The following is a 13,079-nucleotide window of genomic DNA, read 5'->3' as shown; positions in this document are numbered from 1 at the left end:
TTCAGTGGCAGCCCGGGTAAAAGGCTCCACTTAACTGAGAAAATAAAAACATTTCAAACACATAAAAAACAGCTAATAATTATACATTTCAAAAACTAAACAATATTGTAAGGCATACAGATATGCTAAAAATATGTTGCAAAGAGAAAAGTGAGAAAAAGCAGAGTAAAACATTATATACAATTCTGGAGAGCATTGTTTTGACAATTCACAGTAGTAATAAGTGAAAGTCGTGGTTAGTTCAATTGTAAATTTAAAGGGGGAGAGAGATTAGGATAGATTAGTATAATCTGAGAGGCGGTGGTAGGAAAAGGTTATGTAAAGTGGTAGAGAGGATAAGCTAGCCAGGTGAAGATGAGAAAGTGGAGATGGGTAAAGAATATGTACAGATATGGGTGGAGAAAAGTAGACAGGATTTATATTTAACCACCATGAGCCATGTGTTTAATAGTTGGTCTTTCAGAAGATGCTTGAAGGAAAGATAAATGGCAATTAATAGTTCTAATAGTCTGTGGAATATAATTCCATTTTCACAGCACAGTAACAGTAAAGGCTATTTCCAGTTGCTTTTTGAGGTTCATAGATGGTGAGAAGTTGCTTATCATTAGAACAAAGAGGTCTGTTTGGGTGATAGAAAGGAAGAACAGAGCTTAGTGCAGGACAAGCATTGGGGTTATAAATGATGTTATCAGCAGCAGCTAATTGTACGAAGTCCAGGTAGTGCGGTAGTTCGAACAAGTTCAAACTTTTAAGGGCATTGCAGTGATGTTTATAGTATTGTTTACTGGCAACAAATTTAGCAACTTTATTGGAGCATATTTCAAGTTTGGTCTTAACAGATACCTGCAAATTGATAAGGATAGGGAACCATATAAGACTGACGGAAGGAAGGAAGTCGTTTCTAGTGTGGTTTTAGCAGAGTTAGTAAGAAAGTTTTTATGTCTATATAGATGCCAAGGTTCTAGTGATTTTTTTCTATATTGTTTTGAATGTGAAGTTCAAATCTGAGGCGGTCATCAATTCTTATACCAAGCAGTTTTGTATGGGATACAATTTCTATCTCTGTGTTGTTAAGTGAGAAGATTTTGAACCGGATTTCTCCTTCAAGTGTGCTTTTGGAAGGAATAGAATTAGGTTTTTTTTTTTTGTTTTGGTTTTTTTTTTTGGGGGGGGGGTTGAATAATAATTGGGCATTCTGAAGCCAGTTTTCAACAGAGGTGAAGGCTTCTTGTGTGATTTCAACAAGATGCACCAGAGTGCCAGACGAGCATATTAGTATCAAATCATGAGCACGTTGTATACGTGGTGCTGTACACATGATACTGTATACATGGTACTGTATATGTGATGTTGTATATGTGATGCTGTATAAGGGATGTTGTATATATGATGCTGTATATGTGATGCTGTATACATGATGCTGTATTCGTGATGATGTATACGTGATGCTGTATACATGATGCTGTATATGTGATGCTGTATAAGTGATGCTGTATACGTGATGCTATATACGTGATACTGTATAAGTGTTGCTATATACGTGATGCTGTATACATGATGCTGTGTACATGATGCTGTATACATGATGCTGTATATGTGATGCTGTATACGTGATGCTGTATATGTGATGCTGTATATGTGATGCTGTATAATTGATGCTTGCCTAGAAAAGGTATAGTGGTCATAAATGAAAATGTTGAAAAGAAGTGGTCCAAGAATTGAGCCCTGGGGTACACCAGTAGTACCAGAGAAGTAAGGACAGAATGTATGTTGCCATCTAATAGTTTGCTTTCTCAGATGAGTAGGTTTTGAATCACTGAAGTGAAGGAGGGGATAGGCTGAGATGGTGCAGTTGTTGAAGGAGTTTGTTATGTGAATCTGTATAGTAGGCTTTGGACAGATTCAGAAACAAGGAAGAGATAAGTTTGCTAGAGTCCCTTTTTTGTTTATATTACCTAAAAAGGTTAATAGTACAGTAGTTATACTATGGTCAGAGTGGAATCTATGTTGAGTACAGGTTAAGAGCTGTTCTGAGAGTAGATGGTGAAGAAGTTGAGTGTAGATACATTTCTCCAGGATTTTTGACAGAGGAGAGAGAATAGCAATGGGGCGAAAGTTAGAGACTTCTGTAGAGTTTCCTGCCTTGAGCAGTGGGATGACATATGATATGTTCCAAATGGCTAGGAGATAAGATCCCTGTATGACTTTGTTGATTAAGATAGTTACTGGGTAAGATATGGCTTCTGCTGCCATCTTGAGGTATACAGGTAGGAGGATGTTGACAACTGTGGAGCAAGGTTTAAGTTTAAGTGGCAGTCTTTTTTTATACTAGATATTATTACAGGTTTTAAGGTAAAGTTAGCATTTGTTGCTAAGGATCGTTTGAATTCATATTTTTCAGAAGTTAATGTGCTAGTGGAGGGGGCAGTTGGTGATATTTTATGGGTTTGTGTAGGGGAGTGTGATGTGTTGTTGATGAGGCCAGCAATGATTAAACATTTAGTAAACATCATCACTATTTTGAGGGAGATCTGGTTTGAGAGGGATAGTGATCTTTTTTGAACCAGGATTGAGTAGTGTGCATGGAGAACCAGAATTTTTTGGGATAATTTTTACGGTTAAGTTGTTGTTCATATTATTGTTTCTGATCTTTATATATTTGTTTTTAGCTTGATTATGAAGTTCCCTATATCAGTGAAAGTTTTTTTTTTTATTTAACCACTCACTCCAGGCCTTGTCTCTGGTATGTATAATGTTTTAGGTGACAGTGTATAGCCAGGGGGAGTGTTTTACTTTTATTCCATTTATACAGAGGAACAAGGTTATTGTAAGATGTTTAAAAAATATTAAAATTGCAACTGCATCATCTAATGGGAGAGTTTTTAGTGTAAATCAGTTGAAGGACTTTAAGATACTATTAAATAAAGCTTTGTTAAATTTTGTAAGATTACTGGTTGGTTTAAGTTGGTGGGTATTGGGGTGATGAGTGGTAAGTCTGTGTGTGTATACAGGGAGATGGTCACTTTGGGAGTTAGGATAGGTTCCACTAATAGTATATTTACTGGGGTCTGAGACTAAAATACCTTCAAGAATTGTGACCTTATTACTTTTGTTGTATCTAGTAGGTGTTGTGATTAGTTGAGTCAGACCAAATAGAATTATGCAGGATGAGAGACTGTCAGACGTTACATTTTGCCAGTCAGTATTGACATCACCCAGAATTATTTTTCATAGGTAATAGTACTAAATACCCAGGAGAGAAATGTTTCTGGTATGGGTATGTTATTAACAAGGGGGATGTATATGACGATAATACAAAGTGGGGGGTTTTTTTAGAGTTTTGATTAAAAATGTGTTATGAGTATTTCAGCTGAGTTAAATTTGTGAATGAAGTTTGAACAGGAGGAGAGTTTATAGGAGCTGGGGTACAGAAGGGTGACTCCTCCTTTTTTGGAAGTTGTTCAATCAGTCCTCATAATGTTATAGTATGGAGGTAGCATTTCTGTATTTTTCATATTGGATTTAAGCCATGTTTCAATGATGGCATGTCTAGCTGTAATTTTATTACAAATACTATGAAGATTTATTGTTATCAGATTTAGTTTTTGTCTGATATTGTGTGCGATGGAGTGGGAGAATGGCATGTGTGAAAGGAAATTGGATTGGGTAGAAAATGTCTTTGTATAAGGAGAAAAGGATGCATTAGAGAAGGTATCACTTGTAACAGAAGGAGGGCAGTTACCTGCCCTTTTATGGTGTTTGCAGGAACGGGTGGTATTGAGGTTTAGGTTTAGATTATTAGGGCCAGGGTTTGGGTGTATGTCCCCACACAGTTGATTCTTTGAGTTTTGAAATAAACATTCGGAATAATTTTAAAGGGTGGATATGAGTGGATGTTTTGTTTTGAGGGAGGGTTGAACACAATGAGTATTTTGTATTAAGACAGAGAGTAGTGGAGAGATTGAAGAGGCTAGGAGACATATTAGAATAGTTATTATATCTGTCTATATTAAGAAGGAGGCTGGAGGTTGGGGTTGTGGTGTAGTTTAAGGGAAATTGATATTATTTTAGGTTGGAGGTCAGTACTAGAATATGACAATATAAGGGGCAGCATTTTGTATACAAAAGTTACTGATCGGAGGAGAGGTGGTACAGGGCTAGATTTTAGGCAAACATTTTTTAGATGTAAAAGTGAAGGATTGGGGTGGTATAAAAAGATAGTGGTTGTCTGGGATATACATAAAAAGGCAGACATGATTAACAGATTAGGTAATATACTGTGGGGAGGAGTTTTTAACTTTCTTCCCAATGAGTGGTCAAAGTGGGTGGGGTTTTGCTGGGATGGATGAGAGAGAGGCTGTTATGTTTAAGTGATTAGGTAATTGTATTGTAGAGGATTTTTGAACTATCTTGATGTTTAATGGCAAAATCTGTTAAGAGATGGGATATGGTGCACAGTAAATGCAGAGTAAGGAGGGCTGTGGAGGAATTGTGGGCAGGGTAGGGCAGCAGAATGAGCATGAGCAAAGTGAGGTTGAATGGAGCGGTATCCACCCACTGAGAATGGCTGGAGACCCCAAAGGAAACAATCAGTGTATTATACAAATAGCAGGTCAGAACTTCAACCCAGCTATTTGATACAACTTTAAGGATATAAAAGTCCAAAATAAAACAGATTTAAAGGGTGTAGTGCTAAACAGTATAGTGTCATATTCTTAGCTAGAGTTTTTCCTTTGAGTTAAGAATGTTGAACTTTTCTTCTGAGTGTAATGGTGAAGGCAGAGACTCAAAATGTCGAGGTGGCTTTCCTCAACAGTTGGAAGGAAGAACATGGAGTGGCAGAGAGGCAAAACTATGAACACAATTCCTATCGACTGTGAAACGTTGATAAGGAGATTGTATTCGTGGTTTGGACTGTCGGTATTTTGAAGGGCGCACTACAGTGGGGATTGGAAAAATTACCCTTTTCCTCACTGTGGTACAATCATGGAGCTAGAATATATAAGTAGCAGGGAGTGTGGTAAGATATTTTTTGCTTCATAGTGGATGTTTTTTTTAGGATGGTGAGTAAAGCCTCTTCGACATTTTGATAGTAAACCGAAGGCAGAGCATGGGGGAAGTTTAATGATCAAATGATGGCTATTAAAGGGTGTGGTGCTTAACAGTATAGTATAATATTGTTAACCAGAGTTTGTTCTTTTGAGTTAAGGATGTTTGAACTATCCCTTTGAATGTGATGGGAAAAGCAGAAAGGGTGAGGGAGAAAAAGTTGAAGGATCAAATGGCAGCTTTTAAAACTATACTTCCTTAAGTTGCTTTGAGTACTAATAATGTGCTCCACCAATGTTCACCTACTTATACTTTTTCTGATGATGTTGTCAACTGCTGATTACATTGTAAGCTGCTCTGATCTCTAATAATATACTTTTTTTCTGATGATGTTTCCAACAGTGGATAACATTGTAAACCTATTTAAACCTGTAACTGTTACTTTTCAATTGCTGCTTTTAAGTTTTATTACTGTTTAATTTAAGTAACTGTTACTTTTCGATTTGCTGCTTTTAAGTTTTTATTACTGTTTTATTTTTACTACATGGAGCTTTTCTCTCCGGGCCTCCACTGAAAATGGACACCAGCTGTCCAGTAGGACTGTCCCGGTAAACAAATGTTAAATAAGTAAATAAATAAATAAATATAGATATTTAGCAAATACAGGCTATTATTCTAATGCTGCTTTAGGGTAAATGCTAAGCTATATATATATATATATATATATATATATATATATATATACAGAACTATTGAATAGGGTCTATGGGATATTAGGGGTTTGCTATTAAAATGCCGAGTGAAGGTTCGGCAAACACGGGAATATTGAAAGTCATTTGGTTGCTTCCCGTATCGCTGACCTTCACTACTGCGAGTGTTCATTGTAGCGAATGCCACTGTGCATTCACACATATGTGGTCAATGTTATGACTACAAATCACAGTACAGTGGGGATAGGGAAATTACCCTCTTCCCCACCGTAGTGCGTTCCCGGAGTTGGAATATATAATTTGTAGGGAGTGTGGGGAACACAGGGAGGCTTGCCTCCCTGCAAAAACGTAACGTTACTTGATTTGCAGTAATGAACTTTCAAAAACAATGATCAAAGTGTGAATGTGATCTCTTTGCTACATGCACTTGGAAATTCTGACCTCATTAGTATGCAGGAAGTTGGTATTTGGAGTCAGTATTCTGAACGAATTATGTTTTGACGTTCACTTATTTGTAGTAAACTGATATTAGGTAGGATAATGCTGATTATGTCCACTATATGTGTGCACGCCATTTATATTTTAGAAGACACACTTATACAGTTGTGGAAACTGGAAACTGTTTCTGATTCTTAGCGTTGGAGGCTGGCACCAAACTTTTCATGTCATCTTTGAATGAAAATTAGAAAGTAAAAAAAATGTAAACATTGCACAGATGCTCATTCCTTGCAAGTGAGTTGGTAGCAAGGTATGCTGGTAAGTAAAACATTATGCATTGCTTTTTGTTCATAAGTGCAGCTGTTACTGAGTATCATGTTCAAATATATGACTGAAAAGTAGTGGTGTGAATAAGGGTGGGCAGCCTGCACCACCTTATTCATGTCAGATAACCCTATCCTTAATTCTACCCCTGCCCCTAATGCCAGCCCTACACATTATGTAGTTAAAAGCCTTTCCCTAACAGTACCACTATTTAGGTGATGTTTGATATATGATGCATAAAATTTTTCACCATCTGCTTAAATAGCAAAAATAGTTCTTTTACTGGAGCTCAAAACATACCTTCCCTAAAAACATGCTTCCTAATTCAAACTCCCTAACCACACATACAATGTATATTTTATGGGAAAAAGTCAAACTTTTTGGCAGGGGCCAAGCTTCCATGCAACCCTCCTGTGGAGGATTTAGCCCTCCATATCATCTTTACTTGTCCATGCTAACGCCATGGTCGCACAAACCTTGAGAAAAAGAGAAGACTCCCTTTAGGGGTGAAACACAACTCATACTGTCATGATATTACACCAGACGTAAAACTCATAAAACCCACTATGTGACCCAAAGGTTTAGGAAGATATTATCAGATACTATCATTCAGGGGGACCTACATAGAAATATAAGTTGTTCTTCTGGCAAAGAGCAGGAATAGAATAATAATAATAAAATGGGAAAGTGTGAAGTCAGCCCTATTAAGCATGATTACCAATGTCCCAAAGCAGGACGTGCTTGGCCTCTCATTTTTGCTTGTCTTACTGATATGAGAACTCACTGTAGAAATACACAGTGTGTCCATAATGCTGATAATTCTATCCTGATATTCCTCAGGTATTCCTTAATCAAAGTTGGCTAGAAACTTCAGCATCCCTTCAGCAACTTTGCAACCTGGCTTGAAGGTTCAGCCCTCCTACTTTATTATAATAAAAGAAAATGCACTGTGTAGCAAGACAGAGGCAAAGCAATATATTTCCTGAAGCTGTCACTATTGTAATCAAAATATACATTTGACTTGATAAAGTTTGTGACATGAAATATATTGGAGGACTTTACAACTACAGTGTCACTTTCTACAAACTGTAAAATAACAGAGCTTTTCATATAGGCCTTGCTGTATATCAATATCATGGCTTTCTTTCAGGCAGATTTTGATAATAAAAACACAGGATATAACTTAAAGCAGGTAAAGTGCAGGAAAATGCTAAGCAGTCATAGAAATCCTTTAAGGTATTTTATTTCTGTTCACTCATTACATCCAGTTTTAGAACACAGGCATCTTTATGAATTCTGACGCATGCTTTTCTTCCAATAAGAACTTCCACCATTTTATGACCTTGGACTAGGTCTATATAATTTTGTAATATGTATCAGGATTGGGTGTGCTTGTAAAAAATACTTACCTCTGAGGTTCACCAAAATTTGTTTTGGCAGCTTTTTTTCTATTTGTATTTGCTTTAATAGCTGTCAATAGAGCAACATAAACCCAAATGGCAAGTTACAAATATACTGCTAGATTTAAGAAAAATCTCTTTCGTAGCTTCACTTAGTAAATAAGATATTCAACAGAAAAAATGATACTAGTTAGCTTTCAAAATGATCCTACTCCTAAAAGGTCTACATTATATAAATTATAGAAACAATTATCATCAGATCTCCCAGATCTACTTATGAACTCAGCTTGGCCTCAGTTATTGAAAACAATATTAAGTCACTCTTTAATTACAATATGAAAACTGTAAGTGAAAAATTGTGAACATAGCATGTTATCAATAAAAATAATGTAATTACCCAGATACGGAACATTGTTAAAGTGCCTGAAGAAAAACTTTATGTAAACCTAGCAATAAGCAAAGAAATATGCCAGAATGTTGTGCAGACAAGTTTAGATATCCGCTATATAAGTACAGACATGATAACTGTTGTCATGGGAAAAATTAAAATTCAAAACCCACAAGACTAGACAACACTGTTAGTGGTTTACTAAATAGGATCAATTAAAACTTAACTAAACTCATATCAGTCAGATTAAAAAAAACATGTAACTGCATCTGTAATATATAGAAGCAAGTTGCAGTGATGCCATTTCACAAAGGCTGGGAACATGTCAGACCCAAACAATTATAGACCCATCAACCTGATCATTATTTTATATAAAATCATTAAGTCTCATAATGGCGCCCTTTCAGAATGACACAACAGATTTGTTTCTGGTAGACGTGCAGCAGTGTGGGTTTGTTAGGAGAAGATCTTGTCTTTGAATCTTGTGGCATTGTCTGAGAAGGTGACAACTGCACATGACGAAAGGCTAACAGTACACACCATGTATCTTGACCTTGTTAAGGTAGCAACACTATTCAATATCAGGGTATACTTGACAAATTAGAAGCTTTAAATGCCAGTTCATTTGTAAGTCAATGAGTAAAATATTGGTTAAAAAACAGAACACCAATTTATAATGGTAAATATCTGTCCATCACAGAAAGCAATTACTATTGGTGTCTCATAGGACTGTGTACTGGGACAACTTCTATTTGGACTATTTTTCTAGGATATAAAAGTAGGAAACAAACTATGGATAACCAAATATATGTGTGATTATAAATCTGGTGATATTATTACTTTGATAAAAGGTGCAGATTTCTTAAAGCTAGATTAACAAATATATGCTTGCTTCAGTAATAATAATATCACTTTAATGTCAGTAAATGTACCATCATGAGAGCTGTCAAAAAGGACATAAATTATGATGGCAGAATAACTAGTCAAATCATAAAAAGGACTCCATTATAGGGACACTGGTAAATAAAAATTTAAACTTTGATTAGTGTGTATCTTAAAATAAGAAAGGTATATGTTAAGATAACCAGGGAGATCACTGTAGCACTTTACACACCATTGAACTGACACATTTTTGAATATGGCCCCACATTAGGTAGCCCTATAACAAGCTGACTGAAAGAACTTGAGAAGGTAGAGGGGCTCCTTACAGGAGAAAAATGACACCAGTGGAAAACTTGAACTATTCATAAATGCTTCAAGAACAGTCATATTCTCCTTCGTATAGGTGACTAACAGGAGGCTTGCAATTGTATTAAAAGAAAATGTTCAGTCCAACTCTATATTAAAGTGTATGCCAGGCATGCACTGCTGAAAGAGCTGGCACAACACTAGGGAACCTAATACTTAAAGTGAATGCCGGTAACAGAAAGTGGTGACAGGTAAATTCCATAACGCCTTCCAAGATTATGAAATAAGCTTCAAAACTGTCTATTACCGATATATGTGCATATATAGGTATATTAAGAAAGGTCAAATGGACACCTGTCTATTACTGATATATGTGCATATATAGGTATATTAAGAAAGGTCAAATGGACACCTGTCTATTACCGATATATGTGCATATATAGGTATATTAAGAAAGGTCAAATGGACACCTGCCTATTACCAATATATATGTGCATATATAGGTATATTAAGAAAGGTCAAATGGACACCTGTCTATTACCGATATATGTGCATATAAAGGTATATTAAGAAAGGTCAAATGGACACCTGTCTATTACCGATATATGTGCATATATAGGTATATTAAGAAAGGTCAAATGGACACTAAGTCAACATTTGTTTGGTCTACACCATGTTGCCTCTCATCTTGGATGTTCTACGTGAAAGGTTTACATTATGTTCAGTTCAAAGACAATTTCTTTTACTTTGAAATAGAAAGACTGTATTCTAGTTTCGCCAAAAGCCTTCTACTCTACCCAGATATTCATAATTAGATAATGTTAATGAAGATATCAAATGATAACCTATGGTTTTAATGTACACTGCACAAGAAGAAATGTATAAAGTCTGCGTTTTAAAAGTCTATAAAACAAAGTTTAACTAGAAGATTTTAGCAGAACAATTGATGGGTCTAGTCTGTTATGTTGAGCTATGTTTGCCACTAGATGAAATACTTCTGGGAATATTTAGCTGATGCAGTGTTTATTCTCTAGATCCTATCTAAACTAGATTGACTGTGTTTGTCTTCTGTTTACCCAAAGGTATTCTGTATGCGACTTTGTTCATTCTGCTGCTGCCAGCTGCCGTGTAGTTTAGATTTCTTATTAAAGTTTCTTAACAATTAATGGTGTCTAACTCTTTTCCTTAGTGATGTAACACCCAACATTTCTGAAAACAGACAAATTATCATTATATTCTGATTCACATTATCAGTGGTAGTCCACTTATAATCATTAGCCATCATGACAAGAGGGAACAATTGTGATACTCTATGGCTGCACAACAGTTATGCAGCATTCAAGTGGCAGGGAAGCACAGGGTGACTTCAGTACCAAGTTTTAAGAATTCCCCTAATGTTTTCTTCACAGCAACACACCGCAGCTGCTATGCCCCCACACACACGTATGTACACTGTTGATTATATTATTTTATAGTTCATAATCAGTGATATTTAAACATATAGTATGCAAAAAAGAGAAAAATAAATGGTACAGACCAGAAGAAACTATACAATGAAAATCTTTTACATACTGATAGACACAATTTTGAAAAAAAAAAAAAGAGGCAGAGAGAAGATATGACAGAAGCATTTTGTTACCTTTCAGGAAATGGCAGAGATCAATAAGTGTACTATTTTGAAAAAAAGAGGTATGTAAAAATACTTGTGATGTCCAAGGGAGCAAAAATAAAGCACTTTTTCACAGAAAGGGTGAAGGCTGTTTGGAACAGTCTTCCTGAAAAGATGGCAGTAACAAACATGGCGATAAGAATTCAAGAATGGATGGGAAAGACAAAAGGCAGTTCTTATGCTTACAGAAGAAATAAACAAAGAAATATACTGCTGGTTAAGTAAGACCTGCAACATATCCAATCATAGGGACCTAGGTGGACTTGGTGAGCTAACAATCTCTGTCTATCTGTAAAATCTGTTTCAGTTCTCACAACACTGTACAAAACTAATATACCTAGGGATTCACTAAAGGCCTATTGCAGAGTAAAATGGCCTGTTAATGCAATGGAGTATTTTGTGCTTCAGTGACATCATAGCTGCAATGAAGAAAGGCCTTATTATTGTATAATTTGCTTTTCTGTGATTCATAGTTAACTACTGTGAATTGCAGGTCAGCACTTCCCTTGGGAGTTAACTGCTGTGGCTACATCATGTACAGGCAGGCAACCCCCTCCTCCCTCAGTCACTCTCCTACACAAACACACAAGTACGTATTCCAACACAAGCATACACACACACACACACACACACACACACACACACACACACACACACACACACACGCACACACGCACACACACACACACGCACACACACACGCACACACACACACACACACACACACACACACACACACACACACACACACACACACACACACACACACACACACAAAACACAGTCCTCATACCTATCCTTGAGTTGTCTGAACATCCCCAGTGTCTCCTTTTCCAGCTCTAGGCCATAGGCCATCATGGATGGTTGCAGTCACACATAAACACCTTGGATTTGAGTTACATGTCGTATCTGTATGTGTCCCTCATGTCAAATGTTTCCCACTCACACTGATCCTCATACTGGTTTAAGTGCTATTCAGGCACAGGAGATCTCTGGTATCTATTATTTCCCCCCAACCTCTGATCCCCATACTGCGTAAGTAAACACCTCTCAACCTCTAAGCACAATAAATTTGGACAAAGCCAAATATAAAGGAGGAACAAAGGTGCAAAAATCTGGGACAGATTTTAAATATTACTCTTATAAAATTAGAAAGCTGCTAGAATAACAGGTTTTGCTTTAGCTTACTTTTTCTGAATAACAAGAAGTCCAAAACTGAAACGTATGTCATTATTTAGTGACTCTGATTTGCCAGAAATCCACATATTTTTTGAGGAACAGATCAAAAATATAAGGCAAAAATCTAGGCAGTTGATAGGTATGTATAAGTGCCATTAAGTCACGAGTGTTATTAGTAATAATAGTAATCTCTGGTGGCTAGTGTATCGCACTACCCGCCCTGATCTCAGTACTGGATAAGTGCTGTTAAAGCACGAGTGTTAGAAATAGTAATCCCTTGTGGCTAGTTTATCCCACTATCCCCCAATCCCAGTACTGTATAAGTGTTGTTAAGGCACGAGTGTTATAAATAGTAATCCTTGGTGGCTAGTGTATCGCACTACCCGCCCCGACCCCAGTATTGCATAAGTGCTGTTAAAGCACGAGTGTTAGAAATAGTAATCCCTTGTGGCTAGTTTATCCCACTATCCCCAGTCCCAGTACTGTATAAGTGCTGTTAAGACACAAGTGCTATAAATAGTAATACCTGGTGGCTAGTGCATCCCTCTACCTGCCAAACCCAGTAGCCTACAGTGCTGTTAAGGCACCAGCATTATAAATAATAATCCCTGGTAGCCTTCTTCCCCATACAGCAATAATCACTGGTGGTTAGTGCCTCCCCCACAATACTGTAGACTGTAGTCATTAGTCTGCACACAGCCCTCTACCTGCCCAATCACACTCACACACTTATC

The 13,079-nt window shown here is 36.7% G+C and overlaps 1 protein-coding gene across 1 annotated transcript in view; it reads left to right on the top strand.

The window, feature by feature from the left end:
• DPP6 (dipeptidyl peptidase like 6) overlaps nt 1-13,079 on the top strand; it is a 2,722,860-nt gene that overhangs the window by 2,528,948 nt on the left and 180,833 nt on the right. The window lies entirely within an intron of this gene.

Source organism: Protopterus annectens, chromosome 3.part1, assembly GCF_019279795.1.
Source record: "Protopterus annectens isolate FY-2018-M chromosome 3.part1, PAN1.0, whole genome shotgun sequence".
NCBI lineage: Eukaryota > Metazoa > Chordata > Ceratodontiformes > Protopteridae > Protopterus > Protopterus annectens.
The sequence above is the reverse complement of the archived record's forward strand: the minus strand, read 5'-3'. Positions and strand labels throughout refer to the sequence as shown.